Genomic DNA, 19,506 nt, shown 5'->3' with positions numbered 1-19,506 from the left:
AGTAGGTGTTTCCCTGAGTTCTATGAGTCATTCTAGCAAATTATTGAATCCAAGTGAGGTAGTGTAGGAACCTCAATTTATAGCTGTCAATCAGAAACATGGGTGACAGGCTAAGATTTTTGATTAGCAACCAAAGTTGAGGGGGAAGGTGGTTTGTTGGGACTGCTATCTCCAGGCAAATAGTGTCAAAATAGAGTGAATATGTGAGACTCCAGCTGCTGTCAGAGAATTTCTTGAGGTGTGGAAAACCCACATATCTGGTGTGAGAAGTACAGTACATTGCAGTAGGAGTATGAGAATAAAGAGAAACGAGGGGAGATTTTCCATACACCTAGATTTCCTACTACATTATCTTCTAGAAGTTCTATAGTTTTGTATTTTACAGTTAGGTCTATGATCCATTTTGAGTTATTTTTTCGTGAAAGGTATAAGGTCAAAGTCTAGATTTTTTTATTCTTTTCTTTCATGTAGATATATCCAGTTGTTCTGGTACTATTTATTGAAAAGACTATCTTGTATCCAGTGAATTACTTAAGGTTTGTCAGGGATCAATTAACTACATTTGTGTGGGCCTGTTTAACTGTATTTGTGTGGGTCTATTTCTGTGCTCCTTATTCCATTCCATCGTATTATTTTTCTATTCGTTCGCCAGCACCTTACTGTTTTGGTAATGTAGCTTTACAGCAACTCTTTAAGTTGTATAAATGTCAGTCCTCTGACTTTGTTCTTCTTCCGTGTTACGTTGGCTCTTCTAGGTCTTTTGCGGGTCTGTATAAACTTAAGAATCAGTTTGGTAATCGCCAAAAAGCAACTTGCTAGGACTTCCACTGAGAGTGCATTGGATCCATAGATCAAGTTAGGAAGAACTGACATCTTAACAACAGTGAGCCTTCTCATCCGGGAACATGGAATTAGTCTCCATTTATTTAGATCTACTTTGATTTCTTTCACGAGGGTTTTTTAGTTTCCAGCATATAGATCTTATACATATTTTATTAGATTTATACCTAGGTATTTCATGTCATAATGTTGATATGCTGTCTAATGCTGTCCTAAGAAAAATTATATTTTATCATGAATTTTACCATTCAATTTATATCATGGAAAGCCAGTTTTATCTATCTATCTATCTATTTATTTATTTATTTATTAAAGATTTTATTTATTTATTTGTCAGAGAGAGAGAGAGCGAGAGCGAGCACTGGCAGATGGAGGCAGAGGGAGTAGCAGGCTCCCCACCGAGCAAGGAGCCCGATGTGAGGCTCGATCCCAGGATGCTGGGATCATGACCTGAGCCGAAGGCAGCTGCTCAACCAACTGAGCCACCCAGGCATCCTGGAAAGCCAGTTTTAAATGCAAATATAAGAACACTTAACTCATAGGTAGAATCACCAAAATGATAACAATTTGTATTTCATAGTTTATGCTTGCATATGTATCTTGTTCTTGCCAGAAACAGTAGAAAAGTTGTACAAAATTAGCTCAGCTGCTTTAATTGCATTTCTTGATACTCACACACTCCATCAACACTTTCTGCCTTTGGCTTACTCCTGAGAAAGGAATGACTGCAAGGAGAAAGACTTATGGGTTGCCTTATCTTTCCCTTTCCTTCTCTGTCATCATTTTCAGCATAAGTGGTTGACTAACATAGAGAAAGGATATGAGTAACAAAGAATATGTTAGCATTCTTTGATCATTCATGTATCCTAGAATACCATTGTCTTCTTTCTGAGTTTGAAGCAAGTTCTAGTTCAAATAGAAAGCTTGGCCCCTCAAAGCTGTCAGCACTCCTGCTTATTCTGTCATAGACATAAAATGCTTGCTTTGTACTTGCCTGGGTTTTGCTGTACTCCTGGGCACTGTGGGTTCACTTGCATTCTGTGCCAGTAGGCATCTTAAATACAATGGAAATGGAGTGGCAAGGAACAGCAGTGAACATGCATATTCCGTGTATCTCTTCTGCTTATGTGCACCATTAGATTTCATTTAAAAAATACAAGTTCAGAGGAAATTACTAAGAATTGTAAACCAGGTTGCCTGTTTTCTTATTATTGAGTTGCCCAGGATACATGTCCATGAAGCCAGCCCTGCTGATGGCTAAGGAGCAGTGGACATACAACACAGAGCAGCTGGTCATAGAGGAATTTTAGCTAATCAGAGAATAAAGAAGGCTTCAGGTGGGAAGGGCATAAAGTTAATATCTGATTCAAAAAACTAGTCCCCCAGAATGTAAAGTGACTGGCCAGAGTCACACAGGCATATAACAGGATGGGAACTCTTCTTTCCGTTTAAGTAGCATTGAAATTCATTATGTGATACTATTTCAGACTTCCTATTCACTGGATTTCAGGTCTCCTGGCTTCCAAATTTTATCAAACGTGACTTGATACTTCTGGAAACATACTGATTTACGTACTGGGAGTCCAAGTTGAAACCCACAGGAGCTATATGACTGTCATAAACAGAGCAATACCCAAATCAGGACTAGTTGTTGTGATAGGTTTTTAGTATTAGGCACCAGTCTGCTAGAAAATAGAAAAAGAAGCCTATTTCTTCATGGAAGAGAAAAGTATCTGGTTTGTGTATGTTCTTGGCAGCAGTTTTAGCCATCTGACCCAAGCTCAGATTCAGAAAGAATGTGAGATTCAAAAGAGACCTCAGTGATAAGCTTATCCAGTGGGTTTTAAACTGTGGCCTGTGGAAACCAAGGATCCCACAGAAGTGCTTTAGGAGATCCACAAACACTTAACTGAATTTCATTGCAGTTATTTCGAAAACTGAGTTAGAAAATCATGCTACTCAGATGTATTGTAGATCAAAGTTTGAAGCAATAGAGATCATACACAATGATCTTTTCAACTGTATCTATTCAATTTATAAATAAATTATGTAAGCCCCTCCTATCTGCTCTTGTACTGGGGAGCCATGTGATAGTTTATTTTATTGAAGGATTCCCTTGCATAAAAGTGAAGTTTGAAAAACATTGATCTGGCCATCCTCTTCCATGTAAAGCTCTTGGAACAGTGGCTGAATTCAAAATAGATGCTCAGCAAATATTAGCTATTATGTCCTATGATGAAGAGACTGAGGCCCATGTTGACCAACTGGCTTGTATCACACATCCAGATACTTAGCAGCAAAGCCAGAATTCCAGACTGTGTGCTAACTCCTAGATCATTTCTCTTTTCACTCTATTGCAGTTGCCTCCAGATCCAATCCCATACCCAACATAGCAGCCAAAAAAATTTTTTAAAGATTTCTTTATTTGTTAGAGAGAAGGGGGGAGGGAGATAGAGGAGGGGGAGTGGCAGGCAGAGGCAGAGAGAGAAGCATATTCCCTACTGAGCAAGCAAGGGCCCCATTGTGGGACTCTATCCTAGGACCCTGGGATGATGACCTGAGCTGAAGACAGATGCTTAACCAACTGAGCCACTCAGGCATCCCTGTAGCAGATAAAATTTTAAGTCTGGCAAGCACAAACTGTCTTTACTGTTTTTTGATTCTTACCTCTTCTTGGTCTTGGGCCAACCTTGAGAAATAGAGGAAGGGAAGAAGAGGAAGAGGAGGAAGAGTAGGAAAAGAGGAAAAAGAATAGGAAGAGGAGGAAGAAGAGAAGAAGAAAAGGGGGAGGAGAGGGGAGGAGAGAGGACTTCTCTAAAATATGATTGTTTATCCCAAGGAATTTAAAGGATGAGTTAAAAAGAGTCCCAGAGGTATGCCTGGGTGGCTCAGTCAGTTAAGCTTTGGGTCGTAATCTCGGGGTCCTGGGATCGAGCCCCATGTAGGGCTCCCTGCTCCTTGAGGAGTCTGTTCCCCTTCTTCCTCTACTCCTCCCCTTCCCCTTCTGCTCTCTCTCTCTCTCAAATAAATGAAATAAAACAAAATAAAATAAAATAAAATAAAATAGATAAATACAATTCTTGGGCAGCCCTCAATTAAAAAAAAAAAGTTCCAAGTCCCAATCAAAATCTGAGCAAGTTATTTTATAGGTTTCAGCAAACTGATTCTAAAGTTTATATGGAGAGGCAAGAGACACAGAATAGCTAACATAATATTGAAAGAGAACACAGAGGACTGATACGACCCAACTTCAAGACTTACTGTAAAGCAACAGTAATCAAGACACTGTGGTGTTTGCAAGAGAATTAACAAATAGGTCAGTGGAACAGAACAGACAGCCTAGAAATAGGCCCACATAAATATAGTCAGCTGATTTTTGACAAAGAAGCAAAGGCAATACAACGGAGCAAAGACAGTCACTTTAACAAATGGTGCTAGAACAACTAGACACCCACACACAGAAAAAAAGAACAAGTATGTAGACACAAACCTTACACCCTTCACAAAATTTAATTCAAAATGGATCACAGGTCTAATATTGGAAGATGGAAAACTACAAGACTCCTAGAAGTTGGTATAGCAGAAAACCTAGATGACTTTGGATTTGGTAATGAGTTTTTAGGTACAGCACCAAAGACAGTCTATGAAAAATAATGGATAAGCTGGACTTCATTAAAATTAAAAACTTCTGCTCTGTGAAAGACATCATTAAGAGAACGGAAAGACAAGCCATAGACTAGCAGAAAAAAAATCAAAAGGCACATCTGATGGCCAACAGACACATGAAAAAGTGCTCCACATCACTCGGCATCAGGGAAATACAAATCAAAACCACAATGAGAGGGGCGCCTGGGTGGCTCAGTGGGTTAAAACCTCTGCCTTCGGCTCGGGTCATGATCCCAGGGTCCTGGGATCGAGCCCCGCATCAGGCTCTCTGCTCAGCAGGGAGACTGCCTCCCCCTCTCTCTCTGCCTGTCTCTCCACCTACTTGTAATCTCTGTCTGTCAAATATATAAATAAATCTTAAAACAAAACAAAACAAAACAAAACACAGTGAGATACCACCTCATACCAGTCAGAATGGCTAAAAATAACAAGTCAGGAAATGACAGATGATGGCGAGGATGCAGAGAAAGGGGAACTCTCCCACACTGTTGGTGGGAATGCAAGCTGGTGCAACCACTCTGGAAAACAGCATGGAGGTTCCTCAAAATGTTGAAAATAGAGCTACCCTATGACCCAGCAATTGCACTACTGGGTATTTACCCTAAAGATACGAATGTAGTGATCCAAAGGGGCACGTGCACCCGAATGTTTACAGCAGCAATGTCCACAATAGCCAAACTATGGAAAGAACCTAGATGTCCATCAATAGATGAACGGATAAAGAAGATGTGGTGTGTACACACACACACACACACACTGAAATACTATGCAGCCATCAAAAGAAATGAACCCTTGCCATTTGCTACAATGTGGATGGAACTAGAGGGTATTATGCTGAATGAAATAAGTCAAATGGAGAAAGACAACTGTCATATAATATCCCTAATATGAGGAAGTGCAATGTGGGGGGTTTGGGCGGTAGGAAAAGAATAAATGAAACAAGATGGGATTGGGAGGGAGACAAACCATAAGAGACTCTTAATCTCACAAAACAAATTGAGCGTTGCTGGGGGGAGGGGGGTATGGAGAGGGTCGTGGGGTTATGGGCATTGGGGAGGGTATGTGCTATGATGAGTGCTGTGAAGTGTGTAAACCTGGCAATTCACAGACCTGTACCCCTGGGGCTAATAATACATTACATGTTTATAAAAAAATTAAAAAATTATTTTTAAAAAAAGGCATATGTGATAAAGAACTGTTATCGCAAATATACAAAGAACTCTTAAAACTCAACGATAAGAAACAGGCAACCTCATTTAAAATAGGTCAAAGACCTTAACAGACACCTCACCAAAGAATATAGACAGATGGCAAATAAGCATATGAAAAGATACCTCATATCACATACCATCAGGGAAATGTAAACTAAAGCAACAGTGAGAATATTAAAATGACCTACTAGAATAAGCTAAATGCTGGCAAAAATGTGCATCAACAGGAACCACATGCTGCTGGTAAGAACGCAAAATGGTACAGCCACTTTGGAAGACAGTTTGGTGGTCTCTTACAATACTAACTATACTCTTACCATAAAATACAGCAAACATGCTCCTTGATATTTACCCAAAGGGTTGAAAACTTACATCTATGCAAAAACCTACACAAAGATGTTTATAGCATCTTTATTCACAATTGCCCAAACTTGGAAGCAATCAAGATGTCCTTCAGTAAATGAATGGATGAATAAATTGTGGTACCTTCAAACAATGGAATATTACTCAGTACTATAAAGAAGTGAGCTAGTAAGCCATAAAAAGACATGGAGAAATCTTAAATGCATATTACTAAGGGAAAGACAATCTGAAAGGGCTACATACCTTATGATTCCAACAATAAGATATTCTGGGAAAGGTAAAACTACAGAGACAATAAAAAGTAGTTGCTGAAAAGGGTGATGGGGGTGGGATGGGGAGATGAATAGGCAAAGCAGAGAGGACTTTTAGGGCAGTGAAAATATGCTGTACGATATCATAAAGATAGATATAGGTCATACGTTAATCTAAACCCCTAGAATGTATAGCACCAAGAGTGAAGACTAATGTAAACTATGGATGGACTTTGAGTGATTATGCTGTGTCTGTAGTTCATCCTGGCTCATCCCTGGTGAAAAAAAATACCATTCTGGTGAGTGAAATGGTACATTTTGATAATGTATAATAGGGCATATATGCATGTGTGGGAGCAGGTAAAATATGGGAAATCTCGGTACCACCTCCTCAACTTCCTTATAAACCTAAAAGTGACCTAAACAAAATTGACCTTAAAAAAAGAGTTTTATATATATATATAAATATAAATATATATATATATATACATACATATATATATGTATGTATGTATGTATATATACATATATATATATATTTTTTTTTTTTTTAGAAACGCCCCAGGCAGGATAGGAGGATAGGAGAAACAGAGAAGGTTTGTGATAGAGTTCTGCTCTCAGAAACTTGCAACTAATCCCTGAACACTTAACTATATGAAGGACACTGTTGTAAGTTCTATAAACTTTCAAAAAGCTGTCTTCCGAGCTTAAAATCTGTTGCAGAGATAAAACAAAAACCTATGAAAAGTTAAGTATAAAGAAAAGAGATGAATAACTTCCAAAACTAGGACTTCAGTAAATGGCATTAAATGAAAATCATTTACAAAGGAATTAAAGCACTATCTTCTCAAGCCCTCAAACATTTCAAGCTTAATAATGCTCCACCAAAAACATAAGAAAATATACTGTCCGTCCCCCACCCAATTCCTGGCAGGTGGAGACAGCAAAAGCATGTACTCTGCAGCAAAGCTGCCCCAAGTTAAATCCTAATCCTCTAACCTGCAATCCCGGTGAGCCTGAGCAAGTTCTCGAACTTCTCTGTGTCTGGATAACCTCAGAGGTTGATGGGTAATCATATCCCCACCTCCAAGAGCTTGGAGGACTCCATGAAAAGCACTTTGAACGGTACCTGGAGCATAGTAAGTCTAGAGTATGCTTTAATAATTATCACATTGTTCACTCTTATGTTTCTGTCCTGAGAATTTGAAGTCAAAGAAATATTTAGAGGGCTCTGGTGTTCCTTCTGTGAGGTCACCTACACTGTCATTTTGCTCTGTAGTACAGTCCCTATTCTAACTTTCAGTTACTGTGTAGACTGAGACAAGGAGAAATAGCTCTTGTATGGGTAAAGACACTTCTTAAGAAATTGACCAACTGGGGCATCCGGGTGGCTCAGTCAGTTAAGTGTCTGCTTTTATCTCAGATCATGATCCCAGGGTCCTGCATATGGCTCCCTACTCAGCAGGGAGTCTGCTTCTCCTTCTTGCTCTGCCCCTCCCCTGCTTGTACTCTCTTTGTTTTTCTCTCTCTCTTATAAATAAATACAGTCTTTAAAAAAAAAAAGAAAAAAGAAATCAACCAGGGACATGACTAAATCTGGCCTTTGAAGACAATGGCCTGTGATGTTAAGGGACAGGGAAGGGATAGTGATACTGTTACAGTTTTGGGGTGCTATGGGAAAACCAATGCAATTATTGAGAACACCAGGCTGTGGGCATGTGCCTTGAAGGAAATCAGTCCTGGCTGTAGACTCTGAGAGAAAAGTTACATTTTTTGTCATCACTCAAGGACCTTGGCTGACAAAGCAGCTGCCATCTTGAACGTAGTTGACCTCTAAACCAGAGACAACAGAGTGCTCTGAGACTTTCAAAACAGCAATTAAATGTTTTGATTTATTTCATCTTTTTCAACTTGTCTGTCAGAAATATTCACATGGCCTGAGCCAACTAAAAAGGGCTGGGAAAATGTAATCTGACCATGTGTCAGATTGTGGAGAGTTAGAAACACCTGGTGAAGAGTTCTTTTGGTAAAAGTTGGTGAAAATGTAAATATTTGTAGACTTGGGGTGGATTAAAGAAAAACAAAAACAAACAAACAAACAAACAAAAACACCTCAATTTTCCAGCAACTGGAGCTCTTTGGTCCATCTTCATAATATATTCTCAATGTGGGATCCATAGACGGTGGAAATTTTCTGGACTCAGTTGAAGCTAATGAGTACAGCTGACAGGCAAAAAATTTGAACTAGGCTAGAAATGACCAGGTAATTGATTCACAATTCGCTGCTTATCTTATTAATGGTCACACCAAAGGACTTCCTTATCCATGAGAGATGATTCTCCACCTGCCCCTGCCAGTCTCCCCAGGAAACCCATGGAATTTTGGTGGCTATGGCAACCAAATATTCTGAATTTTCTGGGACAATACTGATTTTAAATGTTCAACCTCACTTCCTCATAAGGGCATTTATATTTGTGAGACCATGGGTCCTAAATTTTGGTCAGAAATGTGGTCTCCCTTCCAGAGGTCCAAGAAATAGCCAGTTGTTTAGAGCTTGGAAGGCAGAAAGAGCCCACAGCCTCCATGAAGGAATGAATGAACTTCGGACATCCCCTCCACCTCTACGAACTGTGGTATTACACATTAACTTAAAACATCCAGAAATCCCACTTTTGATAGCTTAGAGCCATTTATACAGCCTGTTGGGAGGGTGTTTCCCAGCTACTCTTTTTTACCTCCTTTCAACAGATACTTAATCTACTGATCCCCTTCATTCAGTGGGCTCCATCTTCTATGCACTGATTAAGTCTTGCCTGTTATGTCTGTTATTTAGTTATAATAGTCACAATATCACACTGGAGTTGTTCTTTATGCAATTGTCTTTCTCGACTGAACGCCTTCAAAGTAGGGCAGAGATAAATGAATAAATGAGAAGAAACTAAAGATGGAGACCCCTTTTAAAAGGTTTAAAAGTATGATTAAAAGGTCATTAAGATGGGGTGCCTGTGGCTCAGTGGGTTAAAGCATCTGCCTTCGGCTCGGGTTATGATCCCAAGGTTCTGGGATCGAACCCCACATTGGGCTCTCTGCTCAGCAGAGAGCCTGCTTCCCTATCCCACCCCTCTGCCTCTCTGCCTGCCTCTCTGCCTGCTTGTTATCTCTGTCTGTCAAATAAAATTTAAAAAAAAAAAAGGTCATTAAGAATTGACATGGCAAATCACAGGAACTCAAGAAACGCTCAAATTAGTGAATTTGTGTTTTACATATTCTTTTTTGAAGATTACTATTTTCTACCTGCATGTTAAAGTGATTGTTGCAAAGAACACGGACTGATGAAATGAATAATCCAGCAAGCAAAGCCATCTTTAAGCGTGGGTTTTGCCCCTGTTCCAGACACTTGGTTGCTGGCTGGTAGTTTTTTACAGCGGCGGGGAGTGATTTGCCCAAATTCAGCCATCTCTAACCTGCTCCCCCTTGTGGTCAGTGTGAGACATTTTTAAGGTGGATGGCTTGGGTTTCCTTCTCTTTGTAGCTTTCACTCCTTTAGCACTATGTTCTGGCTTAGAGATACAATCATCCACAGATAAAAACAAATCTCAAAACAAGATGTTCTGATATTACATCAAATATTTTAGGAGTAGACTTTGTCTAATGTTAACACAGGAAGAGCTTAGGAACCAGTCCCTTTTCTTCTGATCTTTTCCTTTCCTGACCAGCCCCTTTACCTTTTTCAAGAACCAGCACAGAGCCCATCCAGAAAGATGATTTCTTGCTGCCTGGGCTTTGGACTTCACCTTGTGGCTTCCTCTATCAAGATGCCTATCACTGTGTATATCTGCTTTCTAGGTAATCCCACAGACTATGAATACCTTGTGGTGGGGTGAAGGCACAGGAGCCTTGCATCTCTTTATTCCCAGACAGCTTTAGCACCAGTTATGGAACAGTTGTTCAGTAAATACTTGTTGAAAGAAACAAGTGGTTCTTACCAGTTAGGCAAATGGTATAATGCCTCAGGTCTCAATTTTTCATTTTTAGATTTAGGGACTTTTGAACTTTAAGTTGGTAAAGAGCCTCTATGGCTGGCATTATTTTCTCATCAGAATATTCTGTAAGAATTGTTCCCCTTTTGCACATGCACCCAATGTTTATAGCAGCAACGTCCACAATAGTCAAACTATGGAAAGAACCTAGATGTCCATCAACAGATGAATGGATAAAGAAGATAATGGTATATACATACACCATATCTTCTTTATCCATTATATATATATGTCATACACACACACACACACACACACACACACACAGGAATACTATGCAGCCATCAAAAGAAATGAAATCCTGCCATTTGCAACAATGTCAATGGAACTAGAGGATATTACGCTGAGCGAAATAAGTCAATCAGAGAAAGAATTATCATATGATCTCCCTGATATGAGGAATTTGAGAGGCAGAGTGGAGGGATTTGGGAGGTTGGGAAGGAAAAAATGAAACAAAATGGGATCAGGAGGGAGACAAACCATAACAGACTCTTAATCTTAATCTCACAAAACAAACTGAGGGTTGCTGTGGGGACAGGGGGGTATGGAGACAGTGGGGGAGTTATAGACACTGGGGAAGGTATGTGATATGGTGAGTGCTGTAAAGTGTGTAAGCCTGATGATTCACAAACCTAGGGCAAATAATATATGTTAATAAAAATAATTAGTAAAAAAATTTTTAAAAAAATAAAAAAAGAATTGTTCACCTTTTGACTTTCAGGTTCTTCTTTGTGGGGGCTTCTGACTACCTTTTTGGTTCTATAGGGTTGTATGCTGTATGTCATGGTATGTTAATATTGGAGATGGAAATGGAAAATAGCCCTGTAATTATTAGCTAAGATGGAACCAAAGAGATTTCTTCATGGTGTAAGTAATTATACAGGAATGATTTTTTTTTTTTTCCTCAAAGAAAGACACTGATTCCACGAAGAGGTCAAAGAAATTTATATTTACATATTTTCAACTTGAAGACACACCAACTCATGGAAAGTTCTAGAAGTATTTCTTCCCCTTGATTTGGAGCTCTCTTTGGTCAATTTTCTGAAAATATCAAGTTTTAACAACATTTGACTCAAGGACCACAAAACACAATTTAGTAAATATTCAGTTTGTGTTCAAGACATTTGAGGATAATAAAAATGTGAAGAAAGGATTACTAAGTTTCCTCCACCAAGTTTTAAATTTCTACATTGACACAATGAACAAACATTGAAAAATGTGTATGATTGTGAGTCTAACATTAATAGTTTATACAGATTCTGCCATAAAATAAAACTATCTAAACTGTCCAAGATCTGGAAGACATTAGAAAGGACCTAATACAAGTTTGGCAGTGAGACCAAATGAGAATTTATTGTCTCATTCCTCTCCGTTTTGATTTTGTGAAAATCTAGGTCTGTCTGTGGCAGAATGAATGGTGTGCTCTCAGAGTTCTAGAACTTGTGTTCTCCTTAAAGTAAGAAGCCTTCAGAAGAAGTAGGAATCTTTAGGAGAGACAATCTTTTCAAGTTAAACTAAACTAAATTTGGAGGCCTATGGATATCTTTGATGAACTAATTCAGGATAGGAGGAATCTCCAATGAGTCAGAAAACAGAATTTTAAGTAAAGAGAAGAAAAATAAACCTTATAGATAAGAGGATCTTTGTTGTCAAGCAGGGGTTTATTTTGGTTTTTGTTTTGCTTTGTTTTGTTTTAGGAAAAGCTTCACAACTAGCTTGTAAAGGTAGATTGTTGGGTTATAAAGAACTGTAGTTTGAAATGTAAATTGGCCCCATTATGAGGCCTGTATTTACCTTCACTGCAGTCTTTTCAGGAATGTAGGTCCAAGTAAATCTGTGTCAACAAGATTACGTTTGCTTCTGGCAGGTTACCTGGGAAAGGTTAACACCACTAAAATCAGAAGGGTATTTTATTTCTGCTAGATAAAATATGTACCAAGAAAAGTTACCACATATCTAAGGATGGTACCAAGAGTGATTTCAGATCTTTTAATCCTTGGGAATGTCTAATAAGTGACTTCATATTGTTTTTGAGCTCTAAGTTCATTAACGTTCTGATAACAAAGATCTGCTTCTTTAGTAATGTGTATATATTTCCTTTTTTTTTTTTTTTTTGGTTCGTTTCTAGGAAAATAGCTGTATACTCATTTATCAGAGTCGTTAGTCATTTTTAAAGGTGTTGGGATTTAACAGAGCCTGGCCCACAAGAGGTACTCAGTAAATATTTGTTGACTGACTGTTAACAGATATCAATTTGGCAGATATAATAAAAATTCCACTTGGATTATAACAAGTTTATATAATTTATCTTAATTATAACTTTACCTAAAGTTTTCATTTTTTTCCCTTCATTTGGATTTCCTGACTTCTGAAAAATGAAAGATAATTTTAAGTCATCAAAAAATGTCACCTCTAAGACCTCTAGAATAGTGTGCTGTCTGGGATTTGCTTCAGAACCAGCTGGCAGGGGCACCTAGGTGGCTCAGTGGGTTAAAGCCTCTGCCTTCGGTTCAGGTAATGGTCCCAGGGTCCTGGGATCAAGTCGGTGGGATATAACTACTTTATATAGTAGTTATGGGGGCCCCTCTCTGCCTGCCTCTCTGCCTACTTGAGATCTCTGTCTGTCAAATAAATAAATAAAATCTTTAAAAACAAAACAAAACAAAAAACCAGCTGGCAAAAGGCAGGGAGTGGGAGGTCATTGAGGCTGAGTGATATTATTCTACTTCTGTATGTGTCCAAAAATGTTTTAATATATAAGGTTTTAAAGTGAAGACTGGTAAGGCAGAGATAAGGACTTCCGTAATATAGTTCCTGCATCTTTCCCCAGTGTCCTTTCCTTCCTGGGTAACTATTCAAAGACAAATGTGGATGGGAAGGGCATCTCTAGGATCCAACTACTTGATAGCATTGTTTATCTTCCTAGCCCTAGGCCTCCTCTTGAGGAGATTCTGGGCAGAAAGGAGGCTTTCTGGAACCTTCTCAAGATTTATGGCCTAGCAGCCTATTTTTTAGTGCCCTTCAACTTCTTTCCTGAAATGGAGGGAAATGACCTTTTGGTTCTGCAATCCGTGGGGGTGTGGCAAAGGAGGTGGTACTCCTTTGAGAATAAGATAATGTCAGCATTCTTGCCTGAGGAAGGGGCTACAAAGATGTATTTTTCTGTTGCCTCAAGGTACACTCTGAAAACTCAAGTCAGCTCTTACTGATTGGGCTAGATTATTATGAATTAGTTTGGTAATCAAATTGGCAATAGCCAATAGTCTTTGAAAAAAGCCTTTGAAAAAAGCGAACACACCTGTTTATTTAGATATTAGAAGGAAGATAAGATTCTCAGGTACTGAACTAGGACAGTTGTACACTAATGCAATCGACCAAATTGTATTGTGTCCTGTCAGCATAGACTGTCACAGTTCGGGCCATCTAATTCGTGAATCTTTTTTTGACCATGTGCATTTTATTGGTAGTTATGTTTCGACAAAGGAAAGAAGAAATTCAAAGGTGGACTTTGCTCTTGCCATGTGAGATTTTTCTCCCACCCCTCCAGTCTGTTCACTTGGCTTGCATAATAACTGAACCAGTGTTGGCTTTAATCTTTTTCTCCCATTAATAAATGCTCAGATTTACATACAATACAATGAAATCCAATATATTTCTAAGAAGTCCACTCTAGACAGTGTAAAAGGAACCTAACACACTTGTAACATGACAATAATGTAAAAATTGGTTTTGTTCAACTTGAAATGATTAGATATTGGTTAATAGAAATGAAGAATTTTTAGAGCTGGAAAGAATTAAAAAAAAAAAAAAAAAACCCTGGAGATTACCTCAGCTGAAACTTCTTACTTTATATAGTAGTTATGGGGGCCCCTCAAAGCAAAGGTACTTGTTCATGGTTACAGATCCTTTCCTAGAAAACTCAAGTTGCTTTTGCTCTCTGGAGAGCAGTTTCACAATCCTTGACAAGAGATGCACTGAGCATTTCAGTGTTCACGATGCTTCCAGAGTTGGAAAAAGTTCATGCCCTGTAGGAGCTACAGCAGAGTAGAAAAAAATGAAGTTGATATTGTCCTGGATTTAGTTCATGTAAGACACATGTCACAGGGCCTTAAACTTCAGGGGTCTCTGGGAGACAATGTCATGTTTCTATTATAGAAAAAAGAAAGAAAAGTCAATTTGCAATGGATCCACTAAAGGATCCATTGCAAGAATTCAGTTAAAGTGCATTTGGGAAATTATGATATCCTTCTCATAGTCAAAGAAAATAATTACTGTTAAAGTCCATTTTTAGAAGTCTGCTTTTAATAATACCTTCTTTAGAGAATAGTCACTCCAAAAAGCTGAGAAAATAGATTTAGCCTAAGTCAGATATTCTCTAGGCACCATACTGATAAGGAAAAAATGGGGCTGGAGGAAGTGTTTTTTGAAAAGAAGCAGTAAATGGAAAATATATCACCAAGTGAAATGCATTCAACATTTTAGTTCCGTTGAAAAAATAAAATATGTATAAGCGTCAACTTTATTCTTCTTTTAAACTCTGTATTATTTATAGCTATTTTAAATTTTCACTTATTCCAACCACCACAAATAGAATCTTTTCTATTCTAAAGGAGACAGCATTTTGAACAGTAAGAGTGGCTTTAAACACTTATCTTGTGGTTTGGGATTGTTGGGGGCTTGGAGGAAGGAGGAAAAAAGAATTAAGGAGGGTAGAGGAAAGAGCTCCTTTCTAAAAAACCTTTCAAAAGTTAGATTCTCAGGGGTGTCTGGGTGGCTCAGTCCCTGGAGCCCTGGACTATTGATTTCAGCTCAGCATCCCGAGAAGGAGTCCCCAGTCATACTGGTAAGATGGAGCCTGGAGTCCTTGTCCAGCTCCCTGGGGCTCTGTGGGGGCTCCATAGAGTTCTGTGCTCAGCAGGGAGTCTGTTTCTCTCCCTGTCCCTCAGCCCCTCCCCGCTCAAATGAATAAATAAATCTTTTTTTAAAAAGTGAGATTCTTAGAAATACTTAATTCTTATAAACTTTGCCTCACACATTTGCCTAGTGCTAAGGAAAAAAGTAAGGAAAATTCTAATAGCGGACTATCGAGATGGAAAGGAGAAAGACAACAAAGATAAATCCAGGAAAGGCATAATGGCTGCCCATCGACCCCGGAAAAGGAAGTGGGTCCTAAATGTCAGGACCCTTGGAGCCTGTGAAGCACTTGCTCTTCAGTTCATCAGGATGATGTAAAATAAATGAACAACCTGTACTTCTTATTTTAATTCCAGTTGGTTCAAGTGCAAACTTTGAGAACTGCGTTGTCTGTTCTTCTTACTGCTGCTAAGAAATTTTGAAAAGAATAATTTCTCTAGGTAGAAGCCTGATTATATATCAAAGGGATCTCCTGAGAAAATTAAACTAGTGATAAACTATGGGCATTATTTTATGGGTCCTGGGGCATCCTGTAAATCAATATTTTCCAAAACTTTTTTTTTAATACATGATCCATTGTAAGAAATATATTTCATATCACGACATACATATACACACACATACAACTAAATTATTGAAATAAAAGTTTCATGAAAAAATATTTTTCCTGGGACGCCTGGGTGACTTAGTTGGTTAAGTGTCTGCCTTTGGCTCAGGTCATGATCCCAGAGTCCCGGGATCAAGACCCACATTGAGCTCCCTGCTCAGTGGGGAGTCTGCTTCTCTTCTACCCCCTCACCCTGCTCCTGCTCTCGCTCTTGCTCTCTCTCTCTCTCTCAAATAAGTAAATAAAATCTTTTAAAAATATATTTTCCCGTACTAAGTATAATGCATTCTGATATTTTCTCTTCTTTTTTTAAAATGGGTTCTATGCCCAGCATGGAGCCCAATGCAGGGCTTGAACTCTCCACTCTGAGACCAAGACCTGAGCTGAGATCAAGAGTCAGATGCTTAACTGACGGAACAATCCAGGCATCCTAACATTCTGGTATTTTCTGTTCATTTTAATTATTATTGCTGTTGTTTTTATTGTTGTTGTTGTTGGGGTTTTTTGTTGTTTATTTTTTTGAGAGAGAGTGTACGTATATGTGCAAGCTTGGGGAAGAGACAGGGGGCAAGGTTAGAGTTAGAGGGAGAGAGATAATCTTAAGCAGACTCCACACTCAGAGTGGAGCCCAAAGCAGGGCTCTATCTCATGACCGAGTCTAAATCAAGAATAGGACACTTAACCTACTCCCTTCTTTTAAAAATTCTGACTTGTGACCCATTAAATTGATTTTACCACCAACTGAAAAATTGAGACTGTGAGTGTGAAACTCAGACCTGAACAAATCAGGGTGCTGGTTGGACTGTATAATGATATAAGATTCAGGTATATCTTATTTGAAGCAAACAAGTTTTGTAGAATTCAGAAGATACCAAATTTGCCATTATTTGCTATAATGTGAAAGTTCAAAGTTTTTTGTTGTCAAGTATTTTTTGCAATTACTATGTGGCACATACTGGTAAGAGATGATTTGGTATTATAGTTCTTTGAAATATTATACATTTTTCAATAAAAAGAATGATTTCTTAGTTCCAGGACATCCAAGTATGAAGTTGGGCTTTGAAATAAGAAATAAAATAGTCTAAGTAGAGAATTGCAGGAAGGAATTGATAACAGTCTGGAGTCAAGAGTTCTAAAAATTTGCAAAACACTCACTGTAATGTTGCAGCTTCACCACTGAATTTGCTTTTCCACAGGACAATGAACCCTTCCAAGAATTTCACAGTTAAGGGGTCTTAAACTTTCTCTGTCCAATGTTCCACTCAGTGAATGCAAGGTCCCCCTCTCAATATTTTTCCTTCATTCATAAAAATATATTCCTTGGATATCTACAATGTGTCCAGAAATCCAAAAACAAGACAAATGAAAAAAAAAAAAAAAAAACCAAACCTGTCCACAGCATGACTACAATGCATTAAAGGAGATAAAAGATAAGCATAAATACCTGGACACAAAGTAGATAGACAGTCACCCCCATAGGCCATGAGAGCCTTCTCTGGATGGTCTCTGTTCACAGGGAACTTAATTCCTCCAAATGGCAGCCTATTTTTTTTTTTTTTCATAATTGAACAACTGTGGTTCTTAGGAAGTTCTTCATATTGAATTATTTTCTCAACAGCATTTATCACCAATCCTATTTCTGTCCTCAGTAGATGCACAGTTTAATAAAAAACAAATTTGGAGTAAACTCAGTTTAGTGGTTTGACATCAAGAAATGATACATTCCTAAGACACTATGGAATTTTGAGAGGGGCCCATTCACTGGCATTGCTGTTTGTGGGAGGGTACCTCCTGGACTGAATCCTAAAATAGAATCAGAACCATAGTCTATTTTAGTTTATAGAGACCCTACAAAGACTATCCAGTCAACTTCTATAATTCTTCAAATAGAAAAATAAGTTTGCAACCAAATCCACTGAAATATTTTCTAGGAAACATGATTCTGATTTCATTAAGGACATCAGTGGTAAAATAGAATTCACTTTTCAGAAGTTTAACTCAGTCAGCTTTGCTTCAATAGTTTTTGCTCCCTGAGGCTGATATTTAATATGGTTCAGCCCCTAAAATAACCTTAGACATAAAGTCCCTTGCTTTTTATGATGAAGAATATGTCTAGGTAATATTCCAAACTGAGCTAAAGTTAGAGGAGCTAATAGAAATAACTAATAAATTGTAGTGTGGAATTTTTCAAGCTATGGATCATTATTAATATACTATATTCACAAATTTACAACATGTATTCTCAAACCCACTTAAAGCCTCATAATAGTTTTTGAAGAGCATATTTTTAATCCTTTATTTTATAAAAGAAAACTAAAGAGAATATTCTCGCACACACACAACAAATCAGAACTACAATAGGTATCATGATTTTCTAATCTACCTCTTTGATTTTACAGAACCTGAGGTATGAAAGAGTTAAGCAATGTGGTAGAGTCAGGACTTGAATTTAGGAAATAGACTCTTATGGGATCTTTGTGCAAGGTTTTGCACCTGTTTATCAGAATCTTATTGGGGTACTTTTTAAGTCTCTTTAGAGTCCTCTAAACATTTATGAATGGAATCATACATAGTGTTACAACTTTTTTTTTCTCTCAGTTGGCAATGACTTGGACATCATTCCATGTTGATACCTATGGTGTGATCTCATTATTTTTGAAGTGGGGAAGATTGGTATTCAGGAGGTACACTCCAGGGCAGTGTACCCATCATTCATGGCCAGCATTAGTTTTGTCAGTACCCATGTCATACTGACTATGACATATTTTGAAGATTTATTCCTGAACCTTTCTCTGTATTTCAAAAATAGGGCAGCTGAATCTTTTCATTCTTTTTTTTTTTTTAAGGATTTTATTTATTTAATAGAGAGAGAGATGAAGAAAGAGCATGAGTAGGGGGAGGAACATAGGGAGAAGCAGACTCCCCACTGAGGAGGGAGCCCAATGCGAGACTCCATTTCAGGAACCCTGGAATCATGACCTGAACCAAAGGCAGACACTTAACTGACTGAGCTACCCCTGAATCTTTCAATTCTTTATTGCAGCCAATCATATTTCTCAAAGAATTGAGAACTCAGCAAAGGACTATGTGGTAGGCATGCAGATCTTCACAAAGCGAGGCAAGGCATCAAGTGTTTTGAGGGCAAGACTGAGGTCTTCCTATAGCTGCCCAGGCCAATATGGAAGTTGATATTTGGTAACAATGGGTAACTAAATTCTGACTTGGAACACCTTCCATGGGCATTATGATCATTTTTACTCATTTGAACTGATTTAAAGAAACTGTAAGCCTTGATGATAGTCTTCAATATTTAACAAGATAGAATTTCTCCCTCCACATCCTCTTTAGTCAAATGAGCAAACAGCTGAGCAGCATGTCCTTTTTGAAGAAGCCATCAAAATGGCTGAAAAGGCAATGATTGGACTGGTGGTAACAATGATGTCTGTCATTTGATGGCAGGGAAATAGACGAGGAAATATTTTGGAACTTTTTCTTAAATTTCTCCCCAAGTATAGTTTTGGAATAATGCAGATTGTAAAGTGGTGGGTTTTTTGTTTTTACTCCTAACTTCATGATAGAAAACTTTCACCACCCTGTAAATTCTTGATGTTTTA

The sequence above is a fragment of the Mustela nivalis genome (assembly GCF_964662115.1).
Source record: "Mustela nivalis genome assembly, chromosome: 1".
Classification (NCBI taxonomy): domain Eukaryota; kingdom Metazoa; phylum Chordata; class Mammalia; order Carnivora; family Mustelidae; genus Mustela; species Mustela nivalis.
This window is presented reverse-complemented; position numbering follows the sequence as displayed.